This window comes from Pleurodeles waltl, chromosome 2_2 (assembly GCF_031143425.1).
Source record: "Pleurodeles waltl isolate 20211129_DDA chromosome 2_2, aPleWal1.hap1.20221129, whole genome shotgun sequence".
NCBI lineage: Eukaryota > Metazoa > Chordata > Amphibia > Caudata > Salamandridae > Pleurodeles > Pleurodeles waltl.
The window spans coordinates 875,699,363-875,720,386 of NC_090439.1; the positions used below are offsets into that span (position 1 = coordinate 875,699,363).

Sequence of the window (21,024 nt, forward strand, 5' to 3'; positions counted from 1 at the left end):
ACATTTGGGTGACTCCGTGAAGTGTTGGAGTACAGAATTCTAGTCTTGGGTATGAGGTGTCGGGTTACATAGTATCAGAAAGAGTGTCCCTTCTATCGGTGCACTGAGCGCCCCCTCCAGACTGTCACCTAAACATGAAGTTCAGTCTGCAAAGTGAAGACATACATTGGGGTCTCGAACATCCCATTTCACCCCATAATTTCTTGCTCTTGGCCCATATCTTTACATGCTTTTGAGGGCTTCCCTTTTCCCAGTTCCTCCGCCTGCATAAACCACTCTTTATTTTTAGGTCCATTCCTGTACCGTGGTGGTCTTCCCTCCCGCAGGGTTGCACATTGTCCCGCCTCGCTACTGCTTAGGCTGTGTTGCAGAGGACCAGTGTATATCTGTCCAGGGCCACCTCCCTCCAGATACCAACCAGGGTGCCACCCACCACTTGGACGAGTGGTCTCTGTATGCCCGATTAGAATCTCTGCAGTCTTGGGCCTTCCCAGATCGTATGCAAGAGGGTGCCCCATTGGCCACACCTAATTCAGCAATTATGTCAATTGTTCCCACTGCATACAATCATGTTTGTGTGTAATAGGCCCTTTGTAGCAGCTTCACATGTACCATTCTGAAGCCCGCCTGAATCGCTACTTTCCAGGTATTGAGATTCGCAACTGGCCTCAACGGCATATTGCCTCAAATTCCTAAAGTCAGATAACCACATTCACCTTTCAAGTCCCTGAGCTTTGAAATGCCCAGTATGTCCCACTGACTGTGCTCTGCCACCCCGCTTAATACCACAAGGGAACTGGACTCCCACAGTAGTGCCTCTAGGGTCATCTTGTCTGCCCAACCCATTCTGCATAGCGCCAGTTTCCAGATCACCACTGCGGTGGGCTCTGGGAGATGCATGACCCTATTTGGTCCAGATCATTACCCCGTAGACTTGAAGATCCATTGGCCATCAGTCTGTCAAAGGGGAGGTTCCTTCTGATCCATATCCATTGCCCATCAGTCTGTCAAAGGGGAGGTTCCTTCTGATCCATATCCATTGCCCATCAGTCTGTCAAAGGGGAGGTTCCTTCTGATCCATAAAGAACGCGTCATTAACCTCTAGCAGCTGGGCCACCCAGTAGTATGGGCACAGGTCGAGAAGTGCAAATCCCCAGTTAACTGGCCCCCTCGTCAAGGTAGAGAATACTATACAGGGATTGCCCACAATCCAAAGCAGGTTTCTCATTTCTGTCTAGTCAACCTGAAGTGGTTAGGGTCCTCAAATGGCACGTTTTTGTAAGACAGAGGAACTTGGGGAGGTAGATAATTTAAAATAATAGCGCTCTGCCCAACAGGGGGAGGCCACACCAGTGTTTCACATTCTTGTGAAAGCAGGTCCGGATTCAGTCCAAGTTCCTCTCGTTGATTGAGTTCCTGGTCTCACAGACCAGGTATGCAACACCCAGGTAAGTAAACCCCGTCTCCTCCCATATCAGTGGCCCAGGCCGCCATGTAGGAGGGTCCAAAATCCTTGTCCAGGATATTCCTAAGATATGCATATCAACATTGGTTTTGGGAGGGGGGTGGTGGTGATTGGAGGAGAGACACAGACTAAAAGCCAATGGAGGTCCAGTAGCTGGGCTCCGAGACCAATGATTCAATACAAAGGAAGGTACTGTTTCTATAGACAGAGAAAAGTGACAAGTGGGACACGAACTAATCTAGAAAGGGAATCCTATCAATTGTTTCGTGGTGCCCTCACAAACCCCACAGGGATGTCATGCTTCATCTTAACTGTTTTGTGCTGCTCTTACACACCCCATAGGGGTGTCATTCTTCATCATAGGGCATGCCCCTCGTAGGACCAGCGCTACAATTTGTCAGAGATCTTTTTTTCTTTATGCTGTATGATGCGGGTGGAGAGTATTTAACGCCACTCCTACGAGGAGCATGCCCTATGATGAAGAATGACACCCCTATGGGGTGTGTACGAGCAGCACAAAACGGTTGATAAGATTTCCTTCCTAGATTAGTTTCAATGTCCCACCAGTCATTGAATTAATGAGCTACGGCCATTCTAATGAAGCGAAAGCTTTCTTGGTGTCAAGTGTCAAAATCACCACCGGTTCCCTCACTCTACGTCTGTGGGTAAGGCAGCCAAATAAGCATCGGAGTTTGGGTCTCGTGGACCTATATGGCATAAGGCCGGAAGGGTCAAGGGCCACAATTCAGTGAATGACCTGCATTTGAACTTTAGCCAGTATTTTGTTTCGCAAGGTTAAAAGGGATATTGGCTGATAGGAAGCACAATCCTCTGGCACCTTGCCCAGGTTTATTGATGAGGATTATATACAACTGTCAAAAATATCTGGCAAGTTCATCTTGTGTCCTGGAGGTATAGAACTGGTAGTTCCCTCAATGTAGCACCACCTTACTTTTAAGACATAAAAATAAATTTGGGGGGGTGGGGGGGGAGGAGAAATCATTTGGTCCTACTGCACTCTCACCTTTTATAACGTCCTTCTCTAGGGATTGTCTATCAGACTTCCTTAGATGCGAGACCAGAATGACTCAAATTTATGCAGGTCCTCTTCGGGCTTCGAAGAGAGGCACCAGGTGCATAGGTTCTGGAAGAATTGTACAAAGGTTTTTGCTATACCTTCATCCATCAGTGTGCCCTCAGGTTAGAGATCATAGAGATCCATCTGTGGCTGCCCTCCTTTTTGATTAACAAGGCTAGTTGTTTCCTTGCCTTGTGCCCCTGCTCGTAGATCCGATTCTACTTTGCATGGAGAGCGTTCTGGCTTCCTGGTGAAGTCTGCCAGGTATAGATCAGGCATCCCCACATGTTGCTTCCATCTCCTCTTCTGATTCTAGTACTTTCACCAGCCCATTGCGTTTCTTCCCTGTAACACGGGAGATCATGTGGCCTCTTAGCACCAACTTTTAGGCTTCCCAGAGTACTGTCTCCAAGGCACCCGATCCTCTGTTTAACTGAAAGTATTCAGCTGTTGCGTCTTGTACGTATCTTTGGTTGGCCCAATATGTCAGCTCACAGGGGTCCATCTGCCAGCCAGTGTGAATGCCTGGATGCCAAAGTTCAGTATACAATAGGAGTTGTCCTTAATGCCTCTGGGGAGATAGTCTGGTTTTGGAATATTCACTAATTGGGTATTGGTACTAAGAGGTAGTCTAGTCATGTCAAAGATCGGTCAGCGTTAAGACAAGTGTGCGTAATGTCTAACCCCCAGGTGGGAGTCCACCATAGGTCTGCCATTCACAGGGATTCCATGAACATAAAGAGGCGTGTTGTCTGAGTGACGTATTCTGTCCATGTTCAGCTGTAGGGTGAACTTCAGCCAGTCCCCCCCCTCCCCCAATCTGCCTCAGGCTCTCCCCCTGGAGGGCTGGGGTCAGTTACCAAGATGCCATGATCAATTGTTCCCAGTTCCATGGACCCTCCATTGCTGTCCTGCACCCCAGGTGGTCGACCCATGTTTTGATCACTAGGAGCGGCAGGGATCTGCGAACTAGGATCCCCAGCCCTCTAAACACTGTGGAACAGCCAGTGTGGACCAGGGTTTTCTTATGCCCTCTGCCCAGGAAGCCATAGTTATTACCAGCTAGGTGTGCCTTTTGCAGTACTATAAAGGACTGGGAAGTTTCATGTCGCTATTTTCGATCCGTTAACATTCCATAACAGAATTCTAAAAGAAGTGCCTCCTCCCAGAGCTTCAAGCTTAGTCTGCGACATCTCTTAGAGTTATCTTAAAGTCCTCTAGCAAACATCTTGCATCTAGTCAACCAGTCATAAACAGTATATATCTTTCTAATCCAGGTGCAGATATCCAGCAGTTTCTATCCAGTGTGTTACCGCAATTGTTTTTTTAAAAGGTTGTAAGTCCTGCAAATACATATAATAGGCAAAGGTAGATTTTTTTCTAATCTTCTTGCCATTCTTTGCTATTCTGCCCACGTTTCAGGACTTGGGGATATTGCATGGGTATAGGACTGCCCAGCATGAACAATCCTCTGAGGTCGAGTACCCACATGTGCCCTTTGAGCATTCGCCTTTCTCAATTTAGGACCCTCTGCCTCTCACCAAGCCAACCATGTAACATAACTCGAGATCTAGCAGCTCTTGTACAGGCTGAACTAATGTTTCCAACTTGCCTCTGCCCCATTTTTAGGACTGCTATTAAACAGGTCATTTTGCTTACCTACTTTTTCTAAAGTGCTTTGCGAGCCCTGGGGCTAGGTCTTTAATATACAAGTTTTAAAAATAAATAAAATACAGTACTATCGATGACTACCTAACTTGGAGGTACACTCTCAATATGTCAAAGGGAAGTCGGGTCTCAAACTCACAGCCCTTTTAAAACAAATCGATCACCAACCACGTTAGGTTCCAAGATACTGGAGTTAACTAAATATTGAACTTGGCTCAATATTTCCTATTGCGCGAAAATTATAATTTCAATGACAGACAACACTCATCTTGAAACAAGAATTTATTCAACTGGATAGATTATGGTTAGCACAGAAATAGTTTACAGTTCAGTTTCCAATCCTCTTCAGACAGACAAGCAACCTACAAAATAAAAAGTAAGCATTGACAAATAGTCTCTTAAATATTTTACTTGCAGTCATTTAAAGCTTGTAACATGATCATATATCACTGTACAGAACAAAAATAGAAAATAGTTGCCTCTTCACCTGTATCAGATTACAAATGCAGTTTGAGAACAAATGACTTCTGTTGCTACAAATAAAACTGTACTTTTGGCAAAGTGTCTATTCACCTGCTAGTGCAGTCATGTCTATGCAGAACAAAATGTAACCATTTACTACAAACTAAATAGTACGATTGTATTTAGTAAAAGCAGCATGCAATGTTTCAGACAATATGTGCCCTAATCATAAGTGAATTTGGACACACATCTAATTTATAATATATATTCATGTACAGTCCATTATCCTGTGTGTAACCATCATCGTGTATGCTTTGTAATCCCCCCCAATTGGTGAGTCACTAGTAACAGTAATGCGATTGAGCCATACAAGAGGCAGAAGACAGGGTTTCAACCGGAACTTAGAATTCTATTTTTGAACCAGAAACACTAATTCCTGGTGGTAGAAATACTCCCAATGTTGCCCTCTTTTCAGGAAACGATGATTAACAGAAGACTTTCTTCAGCTGGTCTTCAAAATGTGATCATAACAAAGCTAGCTGCTGAGGAATAATTCCTAACCTTAGACACTGTACCCAACAACAGCATAGTAGTTTCTCGCCCCTCTAGTAAGTAGACTGTTACATTCCATCAACTACAAAGGTTGTAGAGTGGCAGGTGCTATCACACGATAAACTCAGGGATGACATGGCCAGGGGACAACTACAGGCTGCTTGTGAAGCCAGAAAGTATATTTTTGCTTCTTGCCACCACCAAGATTAGTGCAGCTGCAATGGTTGGGGGCGTGCAATGGCCCCCAGCAACCTCTCCATTCACTTGGGTGTCAGCAGCCAACGAGACAGGTGCACTTGATGGCCTTCATTACACAATTTGCTACATTAGATGTTTCCACTGCCATTATTTTTTGACCAGACTGCTGGAGTCAAGCATTAGTTTGAGCAGCCAGTTTTTCAGGTACGGCGACAAAGAAAACGTGCAGGTTGATACCCAAAAAGTTGGTTCCACTTGGGCAGAAGTAATGACCTCTTTGGTTATAAATCTGTAGATTAATGAATCATACAGGCAGGCAACAGAAAATCGGGAAGCCACACCAGCTCCATCGTTATAAAGGTCAGTCCCAACTCCTCTGCATTTAAAAATGAGCTGATGATCATAAGATCATCCCTACGCAGAACACTGCAACTCACAATTTTAGGACTCAACACCCACAAAAACACTGCTTCATAGTAAAAGATCCTGAATCTTATGCCGACTCCTGCCCTAATGCTCTAGTGCTCGCAAAGCAGGTTTGCACTCCACAAATACCTATACAGACAAATCATTTTACTGCGCCATAATCGGAACAAGTGAACATCATAAAATCCAGTGGCATTTAGGTCAACAGCATTTCATAAAAATGATAGGACAAAAAGGGAGGGCAGTTTAACTCTGGAAATACAAAGCCTGCGCCACATAAAAACTTCAAGGGCCACATGGAACTCAATCCGTGGCATGGGAACTGATGGACATCTGGTGATGGGGGTGGGGATTTCAAATTGATCGAATGGACCCTTCTGTTCGGTCTCTCCCCCCCCCCCCCCCCCAAAAAAAAAAAAAAAAAAAAAAAAAAAAAAAAAAAAATCGCTGACTTGACTGGGAACTGTGCTGGGACCCTGATAACCAGGCTCCAGCACCAGTGTTCTTTCACTAAAAATGTACCACTGTTTCCACAATTGGCACACAGATAAGCCCCTTGTAAAAGGTACCAGTGGTACCAAGGGCCCTGTAACCAGGGAAGGTCCCTAGGGGCTGCAGCATGTGTTGTGCCACCCTAAGGGACACCTCACCTAACACATGCACACTGCCATTGCAGATTGTGTGTGTTGGTGGGGAGAAAAAAAGCAAAGTCGACATGGCATCCCCCTCAGGATGCCATGCCCACAAAATACTGCGTGTGGCATGGGTAAGTCGCCCCTCTAGCAGGCCTTACAGCCCTAAAGCAGGGTGTACTATACCCCAGGTGAGGGCATAGCTGCATGAGCATTATGCCCCTACAGTGTCTAAGTCTATTCTTAGACATCTTAAGTACAGTGTGGCCATATTAAGTATATGGTCTGGGAGTTTGTCAAAACGAACTCCACAGCTCCATAATGGCTACACTGGAAAGTTTTGTATCAAACTTCACAGAATAATAAACCCACACTGATGCCAGTGTTGGATTTATTACAAAATGCACACAGAGGGCATCTTAGAAGATGCCCCCTGTATTCTACCCAATCCTTAAGTGCAGGACTGACTTGTCAGTGCCAGCCTGCCACTGAGACTAGTTTCTGACCCCCTGGGGTGAGAGCCTTTGTGCTCTCTGAGGACAGAAACAAAGCCTGCACTGGGTGAAGGTGCTTCTCACATCCCCCTGCAGGAACTTTAACACCTGGCGGTGAGCATCAAAGGCTCATGCCTTTTGTTACAGCACCCCAGGGCATCCCAGCTAGTGGAGATGCCCGCCAGTCCAGCCACTGCCCCCACTTTTGGCAGCAAGGCTGGAGAGGATAATGCGAAAAACAAGGTGGAGTCACCCACCAGTCAGGACAGCCCCTAAGGTGTCCTGGGCTGAGGTGACCCCTGCCCTTAGAAATCCTCCATCTTGAGTTTGGAGGATTCCCGCCAATAGGATTAGGGATGTGCCCCCCCCCTCCCCTCAGGGAGGAGGCACAAAGAGGGTGTAGCCACCCTCCAGGCAGTAGCCACTGGCTACTACCCTCCTGACCTAAACACACCCCTAAATTCAGTGGCAACCCTGAACCCAGGAAATCAGATTCCTGTAACCTACAACAAGGACTCCTGACCTGAAAGCCCTGCAGAGACAAATGCTTTGGCCCCAGCCCTACCGGCTGGACTCCAGACTCAAAGTACCTGCACAACGATGCATCCGACAGGGACCAGCGACCCCTGAAGCCTCAGAGGACTGCCCTGAACCCGAAGGACCAAGAAACTCCTGTGAACAGCAGCACTGTTCAAAAACAGCAACAACTTTGCAACTTTTAAAGACCTCTCTCTTCCTGTCTGAAGCGTTAGACTTCACCCTCTGCACCAGACACCCCCGGCTCGAGCTCCAGAGAACCAACACTACAGGGAGGACTCCCAGGTGACTGACCTCATGAGTAACCCAAGATGTCCCCCCACAGCGACCCATGCAGAGAGAATCCAGAGGCTCCCCCTGACCGAGACTGCCTGAAACAAGGAACCCGGCGCCTGGACCAAGCACTGCACCCGTAGCCCCCAGGACCAGAAGGAACCGAACTCCAGTGCAGGAGTGACCATCAGGCGACCCTCTGCCTAGCCCAGTCAGTGGCAGGCCCGAGAAGCCCCACCTGTGCCCTGCCTGCACCACTAGAGTGACCCCCGGGTCCCTCCATTGATTCCTTTTGAAAGCTAGACGACTGCTTTGCACACTGCACCCAGCCGCCACTGTGCTGCTGAGGGTGTGTTTTGTGTGCCTACTTGTGCCCCCCCCCCCCCCCCCCCAGAACCCCCCAGTGCTCTACAAAATCCCCCTGGTCTGCCCTCCGAAGATGCAGGTACTTACCTGTTGGCAGACTGGAACTGCAGCAACTCTGTTCTTCATAGGCGCCTATGTGTTTTAGGCCCTCCTTTGACCTCTGCACCTGACCGGCCCTGTGTTGCTGGTGCAGTGACTTTGGGGTTGCCTTGAACCCCCAACGTGGGATGCCTATGCCCAGGAAACTGAACTTGAAAGTGCCTTACTTACCTGAAAACCTAACCAATACTTACCTCCCCTAAGAACTGTTGATTTTTGCACAGTGTCCACTTTTAAAATAGCTTATTGCAATTTTAACCAAAACTGTAGGTTACTGCTCTAATTCAAAGTTCCTTACTTACCTGTGTGGAGTACCTTGCATTTTATGTATTTACTTCAAATCTTGTAGTTCTAAAATGAATTAAGAAAATGAATTTTTCTATATAAAAACTATTGGCCTGGAGTTAAGTCTTTGAGTGTGTGTTCCTCATGTATTGCCTTTGTGTGTACAACAAATGCTCACTACCCTCTAATAAGCCTACTGCTAGGCCACACTACCAAAAAATAGAGCATTAGAATTATCTAATTTTGCCACTATCTTACCTCTAAGGGGAACCCTTGGACTCTGTGCACACTATCTCTCACTTTGAGATAGTATATACAGAGCCAACTTCCTACACCCTCCTAAAGGCTGGATGCTTAGCATACACCGGTCTCAGACTTGAGCTGTTATCCAGTTGTTCAATCCATATTCTGGCCTCTTTAGAGCCTTGTATAATTCTTATTTATTGGCATATCTGTTGACAGCTACCATCACCGATAACTCTCAGATAGTAAGGGAAGTTCTAACTTGGCACAGGTATTGCACTAAACCTGAACATCTTTAACAAAAAGGCACCTTAATTCCACCCTGAGATTTTACTTCCATCCCCAAAATACTTCAAAGTCCATGTTGCCAGTCTCAAAGAGAATGAATTCTAGTCCTACCCCCACTGTGGCAGTAATGGTTTATTTGGCTTCGCAGGGAGCTTGCTAGTTTAGTTTACCCCACCGGGGCTATACCGAGGCAGGGCTGGAGGTCTGTGTCCTGGGTACGCCCAAGACCGTCTGACAACATTTTAGGTATTGTTGTGTAAGACCACATCTACTGTATCTAGGACCTCCATCCAATACTCTTGGAAGAATGCAGCAACGCAATGGGGGGGGGGGGGGAGGGAGTTAGTGTGCTCCCATATCCTGGTTAACACTGGTCTGATCCTCGAGAGCTCCATTCACGTATTCTATCAGGAGTAAAACACCAATATAATGTGATTTTCGCCATAACCTCCGTTTCCGCACAAGTAGTAGTGTTGTGTGTTCAGACTTACATTTTTCCATTCCTTGACAGTGTTTGCCAACAGATTCTCTCATTGTTTCTGCTCTGGTGTCTTTCCTTTCATCAGAGTGAACATAAAGGGTTTTTATATTTTCAAGACTAGTTTCTTGCTCCCTTCCTTCATCAACAGCCAGTTCTTAAACTTTGTTATAATTGACTGGTGTATGATTTAATCAGACTGTACTAAAGATACCTTTCCATTTCTTGGACATTACATTGCTATTTAACTCCGCCAGGAGGTTTGATTCCAGTGTCTTCAAATAAGTGGCTCACATTCTTTCAGTCCATAGTCAAAATGATGTACCGTTCATTTCCAAAGTGAATTCAGGATTGTCTAAGATTTGTGTCAATAGAGACATGAGGGCGGTTAGCATCAACCATACCACTACCTCTCATAATAGAGGAGCAATATAGTCTCCATTCTATGTGTTTTTCCCCAGCCATAGTGATTTTCAAATGAGAGCACCTATGATCAGTTGGTCTCAAAAGCACCAGTGCGTCTCAATTTAATTTCTTCCAACACTCAACAGCAGAAGTAATTTTGATCCCGAAATGGATTATCGAATGATCACCACAATGAAGTGAATAATGTGTTGGCAGTTGGGTAACCATAGCCTGTAAACCAGAGCTTGTTATTTTACAGGTTAACTTTAAAGCTAGTGACCTCACCAAAGGAAGCCATTTCTTGCATCAACTGAATGAATGCCACAGTTTGTCACTGAGACCAATGTACTGTTGGCATACTTTGTCGACTTCTACTCATTGCCTATGTACACTCCATGTATAGTGATGTTTCTATAGACTCTCCCGGCCAGTGGCTCCGTAGTAGGGATGTATAGGGCAGGAGACAGTTGTCCTCTGCATCTCAAACAACTGGGATAAACTACCACTGAACATAACAGCAGCTTAGAGTGTCTTGGATTACGCACACTGGAAGAAACTGTTGTCAAAGACGGAATCAATTTGTTTAAGAAGTGCCAGTTCATGTGGTCAAACATCTGCTTTACATTTAGAAAGAGTAAAAAGGGATAGGGTTCTTTTGAAATCTCTGCAAGGTCTCTTGTGTAAGCATCACTGTTCCTCCCAGTGATGAACTCGGATTGATCTGAGCAGACAGAGCCTCAATCAGGCCATCATGGGTTCCATGAATATCTCAGCATGAGAATGCAGGAGTGATATCAACCCACAGTCACTACAAAAGGCACTAGCTTTCCTCGGTTTTAGGATGATGAAGACTGCTGCTTCTGTGATGGGTCACGTTGGCACACTCCAAGGGGGGGGGGGGGAATGTTCAACATCAGTTAACTGTCTCGCTAAAGACTGTATAAAATAGTGGTGTAAAACTGTCCAGGCCATTTACCAGTCTTCATTTCTGCTACGCATGCCATGACTTCCTCAATTTGTATGGCCTAGTTTATTTTGCTGCCTGCTCTGGTGTCAGTCTTGCAACTTGAGAAGATTCCTAGTAATCATTGATGCTGTCAAGGGTCAACACTACAGCTGTGATTGTTTACTTCGTCTCTGAACATCTCCACTATGTCAACATCACCCAGTTTCTCATAATTTCAACCTGTCTCCAACTATTATGGCTCAAAGATTACAGGCTAATTTTGGTTGTCACTACTGTAGATTTGTTGTTTAGTCCTATGTAATGCATGTTCTGCCCTGTCCATATATAATGCTCTGACCTGTGCCCTCACTGGCAGTATTTTCTTCCACACTTTCAATGAAGTTATTTATGTTTTCACTCTAATTCTTTAAATTGATGATCAAGTCGTTCTTGAATCTCCACTCTAATTTAATTTACTGTGACTGGATGCTACCTCGGATCACTGCCTTTACTGTATCCCAATGGTGCCAGCTGCTTGTGTCCCTTGTATCATTTTCTGCCACATATACCGTATTGTCTACTAGATCTGCCTACAAATCTTTATTATGTAGAAGTCAGTCTTACATTTCTAGAGTATTGGAGCACGGTTTCCTAATGTAGTGCATCCTATATCCAATTCTTGCACTCTAGACAGCAATGCTGAAGAGACCTTGAAGTGATCCATCCTGACACATGAACAGGGTATCTCTGAAAAGAAGCTATTGTCTGCTACGTTGCCATGTTGAACTGACTAAAAAGCTATTAAGCCTAGGATGCGCAAACAGTCTTGACTCCCTCACTGTCATGGATCCAGCTTGTGCAACCCTCGTAGGATTGGTCTTTGGCATTATCCATAGCTAAGTTGAGGTCTCCATGTATAATCACTTGCCCCCTCTACTATATTCAGTATCTAGGATTGCTTCCTTCAGGACATTATCCTGACCAGCGCTGGGAGCTTACAAGTTGCAAAACGTGTACACTGCGTGTTCCTATTACTTGAGTTAGTGATAGGTCGTTCATTACTACCTATATTACCTCACCCCTGAAGCTCTGTGCAAGAAGAATTGCTACTCATCCTGTCTTAGGTACTCCAGAAGCAGAGGACCATCTCTGAAACCACTTATACACAAGGCAGCCCTAATCTCTTTAAAGTTGTATTCCCTGTATTAGGCATACATTTCTGCTAGTCTCTTTAAGCATATTTAGTATTGGCAACCATTTCACCAGTACATTTAAACCTTTATCATTGAACTAATGGCCTTCAAAATCACGACTCGCTATCAAATGCACAATGCAGAAATTTGTTCTAGAACTATTTGCACATCTAATGATGGTCAAGTCTAGTAGATTTCTTCCTAGCCCGTGTAGATCTGTCACCCCCCCTTAACTGACAGTATAACCTGCAATAGGACCAAGTGCCAATTGGAAAAATTCATGTATGTTGAGAGATATTCTAACCACTTGAAGAAACAATATCCCAGGTGTTGCCACCGGTCACCCCTGAGAACATTTCTTTCCCCTCGTTGCTTCCCCCAAACATGTCCCCGACTCATTTAGTCTGGGGAGTGTATATCTAATTTGCAAATACAGGATTATCCCCTTTTACATCCATCTTGTCAGTCCATCGCAGATATACCCTAGGTGTTGCCACCATCACACCCAAAGACATTTGTTTCCCCTAGTTCTTTCCCCAAACATGTCCCCGATTCATATAGCCTGCGGAGTAGTTGTCTACTTTGCACATGCAGGATAATTCGCCGTCCACACCTAACTTATCAGTTCCTTTGCAGATTCGTCAGTGTTGTGTTAAGCTTCTCTTCCCTCTGACTAAGTGCTGCAAGACATTTGCTTTTTTCCCCCCAATCGTTTGCTGCTCCTTTTCTTAGGTTTCACACTCCACCCCATAGGCTTTAATCCTTGATGACTTCTTTGTTCCATTACTTCAGATTTTGTGCCCCCATTTATTATTAATACCCAGAATTCTATGGGCATCACTTAACAGAGCCATCACTTTTTTTCTTTTCAGCCGAAAACTATGTAGATGATGTGTCCCCACAGCACTTTTGAGAGTGGAGGAATTTTCGAACAGGTTTTAATTCTAGTCGTCTAGCACTATCAGATCTTGAAGTAACTCATTGTACCTTAGGTCCCTGATAAATCAGTCCACCATCAGCCCGTGCCATTCCCATCAGTTCCTCTCCCCCCCCCGGAAGTAGAATATCATAAGAATTCTGTTGTGGAGTACCCTTTTGGCCCTCCAAGACCAACTCTGTGTGCGAGATCTAGTTTCACTGGAGGGTCTTCAGGTCAGTCTCTGATGAAGTGGAGCAATTCTCCAATGTAGCTCTGGCTATCCTGACCAGCCACAAGAATGTGAATATCGCTATGTTCTCAAAGTTTTCCTGCTTGAGCTGAAGTTCGGTTGTTTGTACCGGAGGGTTTGTATATTGTCTTCTACATTTGGTGTTGGCTCCTCCAATCTATCAACAACCACGATTTACTAGAGGTATCCAACTTGGCTTTCATAGAAGCCAGGTCACCCTTTACTTCTTTAAAACAAGAATTTATATGAGCTCTGATGGCAGTCACCTCCAACTTGATCTCTTTAAGAAACTTCTACACAAAGTCCTTAGCAATGTCCACTCGCTCCAAATTCATCATGTCCAACACAAATGGGAGCCCTGTTGTCCACGTCTTTCTTTGCTACAGTTTATTAAGAGCTCCTTAACAGATGGTTTACACGTGCTTCTACCAGCAGCCATCTTTGCCTCACTAGCTGTGAGGGTGAAACGACCTCTCCCAGCTTAACCCCGCAATCAATAGAGCTCTAGGTCTCGACCAGGGTTTCAGGACAGCTATCAGTGAGGAGTTCAGTTCCTGGATTACTACGCACATGAGGTGCCAGCCCTCTGATACTTCCTTTGTATCCTTCCAGCAACTGTATTCCAAACTGTATTTGGACATCTGAATGACTTTGTCCTGTCGTTAATGGTCACTGAAAATTTATCAACCTTTATCTGGGATCCTCTAGGCCACAAATGGCCTCACAATGTTTAGAGTTCCTATTGACAGTCCTGGTGATCCCCAGTTCCGCATTTCAGGACAAGTCACTTTGTCTCTTGTGTTAAAAATCACATCCAAGCCCTTCCGAGCAGCTCGTTTTTTCATTCAGCCCCATGCTAGATTCTAACACTCAGCACCTCTACTGCCTTACCAGGGTTTTAAGTAGCCTATTCCCCTAGGGTCCTCTCTCTCTACTCAGTTGTCTTCTGGGCAATTTTACCATTTAATAGACCTTGCGTTCCTGGGTATAACTCTGAACTGTCATTTAGAGGCTTCTATTGACACATTTGCTCTTCCACTGTCCTACTACTTGCGTATTGGTCTGGGCACAGTACCAGAATAACATTGGGGCCTACTGCTATCAAAACATTACCGTGTCACCAGTGAGCAGTTTACAATATTGTCAGGCTTGAAGTAGTCCTGCCATTTTAAACTTTGTTTTCATGGCACATTTATATCATAGTTACTACAGGAACGCTGAGTACCACTACTGCTGATTGATTCTTCTTCAGTAACAAATAAACCAGTATTTATTTTACTTAATGGCAGGGAGCATTTCCAAGTCATTCTTCTTTGTGATAATCGTGAAAATGCATATTTTGAACTAGTTTAAAAAAAAAAAAAAAAAAAAAAAAATTACCACTCTTGCCCTAGTTGGCTGCATACCAGATCGCCTCACAGCAGCACCACAATTCTGACCTGCTCTTCTACTTTTGATACACTTAACATCTTCATTGATGCTATTCTAAAGAGCTGAAAATGGTAGTCTGAACTTTGTTGTGTTTATATGTTCTTCTTCTTTTTAAGACCTTATATTTACAGACTATTGGGTGTTCCTGAATTAGGCTTGCCAGGAGGATCTGTTTTTATTTTCCTCCAGGTGATGTGTGTGCCCGTGGGGCAAAAGGATTTAAAACATTTTATAAATGTAAAATGTACTACACTGTGTTTTATTATTATGCACCACTAAAATATCCATTTATTGACTAGGTTTGTGCTACTTTAAATACATTGCACTCTTGCTGCCTCCACCCTAAGAGAGAAGTAGTACTTTCAATATTTTCACTCCAAGCGTTACTCAATACGGTAGAAAAATAGGGAGTATGGGCTACCCACAGAAAGTACGCTTTACTACCCAAGTTACTACACAGACCACATCCTCCCCCCGACAATCTCGCAGTTTTACAAAATACTTTGTCAACATCAATAAACTGCAATACTAAACTTTGTAATTTTTGTGCTGACTGTATGGGACTTTTTATTTCTGTAGCCAGTTGCATACATTCCTTGCCTAGGCAAATTCAAAGTTACTACCAATTTTGTTGGCTTCGGAATCTTTTCATTTTTTTCCGGATTCAGTGTAGCTCATATTTCATAGGTTTCTGCAGAAAACCTTAACATCTGATCAAACACATAGGGTGCACGTGTACCTACAATGAGGATTTTGAGAGAATAGCTTGCCAAATAAGAATGAAAGTACTAGCGCCACTGCTTATTTTTTTTTGGTCAAAAGCCTATCCAAATCTTGGTCGTATATATATATATATATATACACACACACACACACACACACAGGTGGCATTTAAGGGCCGGGAGCACATGAGACATCAGCTTTAGTCAAGGATACACCAGACCTCAAACTTTGATTTTGTGATTTATTTTATTTTTTATTTTTTTTTAACATTCAGCGCAAATCCATAAATATAGTCCTGTGTCGACTGTAGGTTTTGACCTGCTTACACAGTGTCTCAAAATGCAACCAAGTAACTCCTGAAATATCACCCTTCTAAACCTTCCACCTGGCAGTACAATTGGAAGGAAAATCCCAGTTCATTCACCGTTCACGGGCAGGCAAATATATTGGCACAACAGCAAATATTTGTTGTACAGGTTGTTTGTAACCAGTGCAAACAAGCAGTGAGGCCGCTCTGTGTAATATCTGCTTTGAGCAAAAAAGTAACTCCTGGCTCATTATGCTAAATGCGGGTCACCATCACACAGTTAGTTTTTATTTACTATTATCAATATAGGAGTGTTCTTCAAATGGAATCCCAAATGACCAGAAAAAAAAAAATTATATATATGGAAAATGTCACTTACCCAGTGTACATCTGTTCGTGGCATGAGACGCTGCAGATTCACATGCTGTGCATTATCCTGCCATCTAGTGTTGGGCTCGGAGTGTTACAAGTTGTTTTTCTTCGAAGAAGTCTTTGAGTCACGAGACCGAGGGACTCCTCCCTTTCGGCTCCATTGCGCATGGGCGTCGACTCCATCTTAGATTGTTTTCCCCGCAGAGGGCGAGGTAGGAGTTGTGAATATGCTAAAAGTGCCCATGCAATGGAGTAAGTATGTATGTACATAATGTGTATTAAAATAGTATTTATTTACAAATTTTCATTCAACTTATAACGGCTACAGGCTCCCGGGGAGGTGGGAGGGCGCATGTGAATTTGCAGCGTCTCATGCCACGAACAGATGTACACTGGGTAAGTGACATTTTCCGTTCAATGGCATGTGTAGCTGCAGATACACATGCTGTGCATAGACTAATAAACAGTAATCTCCCCAAAAGTGGTGGCTTAGCCTGTAGGAGTTGAAGTTGATGAAATAATGTTCGTAATACAGCCTGTCCTACTGTGGCTTGTTGTGTTGTTAATCTACACAGTATTGTTTTGTGAATGTATGAGGCGTAGACCATGTGGCTGCCTTACAAATTTCTGTCCTAGGTATATTTCCTAGAAAAGACATTGTGGTGCCTTTTTCCTAGTGGAATGCGCTCTTGGTGCAATAGGTAGATCTCTTTTTGCTTTAATATAGCAAGTTTGAATACATTTCACTATCCATCTGGCAATGCCTTGCTTGGATTTTGGATTTCCTGCATGAGGTTTTTGGAAGGCTAAAAACAATTGTTTTGTTTTGCGAAACTGTTTTGTTCTGTCAATACATTAGTGCTCTTTTTATGTCTAATGTATGTGAGGATCTTTCGGCTACTGAGTCTGGTTGTGGAAAGAAGACTGGGAGTTCCACTGTTTGGTTTAGGTGGAATGGTGATATAACCTTTGGTAAGAATTTGGGATTTGTACGGAGAACCACTTTATGTATTTGTATAAAGGGTTTTTGTATAGTGAATGCTTGTATCTCACTTACTCTTCTAAGAGATGTGATAGCTATTAGGAAGGCTACCTTCCAAGTTAAGTATTGCATTTCACAAGAGTGCATGGGTTCAAATGGTGGTCCCATGAGTCGTGTTAATACAATATTAAGGTTCCACGAAGGCACTGGTGGTGTTCTCGGTGGTATGATTCTCTTTAATCCCTCCATAAATGCTTTGATAACTGGGATTCTAAAAAGCAATGTTGAATGTGTAATCTGAAGATAGGCAGATATTGCTGTGAGATGTATTTTAATAGAAGAGAATGCTAGTTTAGACTTTTGTAAGTGTAGTAAGTAACTTACAATGTTCTTTGCGGAAGCACGTAGTGGTTGAATTTGATTATTGTGGCAGTAGTAAACAAATCTTTTCAATTTGTTTGCATAACAATGTCTTGTAGTGGGTTTCCTAGCTTGTTTAATGACCTCCATACATTCTTGTGTAAGGTCTAAGTGTCCAAATTCTAAGACTTCAGGAGCCAGATTGCTAGATTGAGCGATGCTGGATTCAGGTGTCTGATCTGTTGTTTGTGTTGAGTTAACAGATCTGGCCTGTTAGGTCCAGTAGTGTTGTGTACCACGGTTGGCGAGCCCAAGTTGGTGCTATGAGTATTAGTTTGAGTTTGTTTTGACTCAGTTTGTTTATTAGATAAGGAATGAGTGGGAGAGGGGGAAAAACGTAAGCAAATATCCCTGACCAACTGATCCATAACGCATTGCCCTTGGACTGAGGGTGTGGGTACCTGGACGCGAAGTTTTGGCATTTTGCGTTTTCTTTTGTTGCGAATAGGTCTATATTTGGTGTACCCCAGTGGAAAAAGTAATCTTGTAGGATCTGGGGATGTATTTCCCATTCGTGTGTTTGTTGGTGATCTCGACTGAGATTGTCAGCTAACTGGTTTTGAATGCCCGGGATATATTGTGCTATTCGGCGAATGTGATTGTGAATTGCCCAATGCCAAATTTTCTGTGCTAAGAGATAGTTGTGACGAGTGTGTCCCTCCTTGTTTGTTGAGGTAATACACTGTCGTCATGTTGTCGGTTTTGACAAGAATGTGTTTGTGGGCTATCAGTGGTTGAAATGCTTTCAATGCTAAAAACACTGCCAACAGTTCTAAATGATTTATGTGCAGTTGTTTTTGTTGATTGTCCCTGTATACTGTGCTGGTTGAGGTGTGCTCCCCACCCCATCATGGAAGCATCTGTTGTGATCACACATTGAGGTAGAATGGCCGCCCTTGGTTTAAATTTATAGGGTTCCACCATTGAAGCAAGAAGTGTGTCTGGCGGTCTACCAACACTAGATCTTGGAGTTGACCCTGTGCTTGTGTCCATTGCTTTGCTAGGCACTGTTGTAAGGGCTGCATGTATAATCTTGCGTTTGGGACAATGGCTATGCATGAAGACATCATGCCTAGAAGTTTCATTACAAACCTCACTTGGTAGTGTTGGTTTGGCTGCATGTTTAATGCTATATTTCGGAATGCTTGTACCCTTTGCGGACTTGGAGTAGCAATCGCTTTTTTTGTGTTGAGTGTTGCTCCCAAGTATTGCTGTATCTGGGATGGTTGTAGATGTGATTTTTGGTAATTTATAGAAAACCCTAGTTTGTGTAGAGTTTCTATAACGTATTGCGTGTGAAGAAGACACTTGCTGAGGGCTGGTTTTTATTAACCAATCGTGTAAGTATGGTAATACGTGCATGTGCGGTCTCCTTATATGAGCGGCTACTACTGCAAGGCATTTTGTGAATACCCTTGGGGCTGTTGTTATCCCGAACAGTAACACCTTGAATTGATAATGCACGCCGCGTATTACAAACCTTAAGTATTTTCTGTGCGAAGGATGTATGAGTACGTGAAAATATGCATCCATGAGACCTAACATTGATATGTAGTCCTGTTTTTTGAGCGAGGGAATCACGTCTTGAAGTGTTACCATGTGAAAGTGATCTGATTTGATGATGTAAAGATTCAGTGTTCTGAGGTCTAATATGGGTCTCAACGTTTTGTCATTCTTTGGAATTAGGAAATATAGTGAGTAGACACCTGTTCCTTTTTGATGGTTGGGTACTAATTCTATTGCTTGTTTTTGTAACAATGCTTGGACTTCTAGTTGTAACAGGTGTAAGTGTTGTTTGGACATCTTGTGTGCACATCTGGTGGGAAATTTATGAATTCTATGCAATAACCATGTTGGATAATGGCTAGGACCCATGCGTCCGTAGTTTTGTTTGTCCAGTTTTTGTAGTGTGCAGTAAGTCTCCCCCCCACTGGTGTTAAGTGTTGGGGGTTAGGGACGTTGAAGTCACTGTTTGCTTTGACTTGTTTTAGGGCTTTGGAATTTTCCCCTTGCTCTTGGGAATTGTCCACCCCTGTATGAGCCTCGAAACCCTCCTCTCTGGTATTGCCCCCGATAGGTGGGTCTTGTTTGTGAGGTGGAAGGCTCTGGTGTTTGGGTACGAAACCCCCCCCCCTCTAAATTGTGGCTTTCTAAACGTGCCTCTGCTTTGTGGAGAGTAGAGCGCCCATGGCTTTGGCCGTGTCCTTCTTTAATTTCTCAATTGCAGTGTCCACCTCCGGCCCAAACAATTGTTCCTGGTTAAAAGGCATGTTTAACACAGCTTGCTGGATTTCGGGTTTGAACCCTGAGCTCCGTAACCATGCATGACTGCGAATAGTTACCGCAGTGTTGACTGTCCGGACTGCTGTGTCTGCCGAGTCCAATGCGGATCTTATCTGGTTGTTGGAAATTGCTTGTCCTTCAACAACCTGTTGGGCACGTTTCTGGTGTTCTTTGGGCAAGTGCTGTATAATATGTTGTACCTCATCCCAGTGTGCCCTGTCGTAGCGAGCCAGTAGGGCCTGCGAGTTTGCCATCCGCCATTGATTGGCTGCCTGTGCAGCCACTCGTTTGCCCGCTGCATCGAACTTCCTGCTCTTTGTCAGGTGGTGGTGCGTCTCCTGATTGGGAGTTTGCCCTTTTTCTTGCTGCTCCCACGACCACCGAATCTGGTGTCAGTTGCTGTGTTATAAACACAGGGTCCGTTGGGGGAGGTTTGTATTTTTTCTCCACCCTAGGCGTGATAGCCCTGCCTTTCACTGGGTCCTGGAAGACTTGTTTGGCGTGCTTGAGCATGCCTGGGAGCATTGGCAGGCTTTGGTAGGAACTGTGGGCGGATGCCAAGGTGTTAAATAGGAAGTCATCCGCTATTGGCTCCGAATGCATTGCTACATTGTTGAATGTAGCTGCCCTTGATAATACCTGCGTGTATGCAGTGCTGTCCTCTGGAGGTGACGGCCTTGTCGGGTAACAATCTGGACTGTTGTCGGAGACCAGCGCATCATATAAGTCCCATGCATCCGGGTCATCCTGCGTCATCCCCGTATGTGTTGGTGACTGCATTGGGGGTGTTGTTACCAGGGACAGCTGTGGTGAATGTAGTGGAGAAGGCTGTGGCGAAAACCTTGGTGGTGGCGTTTTGCCTCTAGCCGCCTTTGGCTGCATTTCTGACTCTTGAAATGCCAGCTTTCTTTTGATTTTAACTGGAGGAAGTTTGTGTATTTTTCCAGTCTCTTTCTGGATATGCAGCCTCCTCTGGGTACGGTCTGGTTCCCCATGCTTATTTCCTGCTCAAATCTATGTACATGCATTTGTGCTGAAAGTCCTTGCTCTTCCGTGTAAGAGCTTAATTTCGGCTCAGAGGCTGCTTTTTTCAGTACCGAAGGTTTCGAAACAGTCTTTTTCAGTTCCGAGGTAACCTTTTTCACCTTGGGTGTGTCGAACTCTCGGTGCAGAGATGGTTCGGAGCCTTTATCTCGACCGGAGTCGGATGTCTTCGGCAGTTGTGTGGCCTTTTTCAGTGCCAATGGTT

General features: G+C 44.3%; 1 protein-coding gene across 1 annotated transcript in view; it reads right to left on the reverse strand.

Moving 5' to 3' along the window:
* Positions 1–4,475: 4,475 nt before the first annotated feature.
* COX6C (cytochrome c oxidase subunit 6C) overlaps positions 4,476–21,024 on the reverse strand; it is a 28,390-nt gene continuing 11,841 nt past the window's right edge. The window contains exon 4 of the mRNA XM_069220548.1: positions 4,476–4,573. The gene's annotated coding sequence lies outside the window, so the exon portion shown is untranslated. The remainder of the gene's footprint in view (positions 4,574–21,024) is intronic.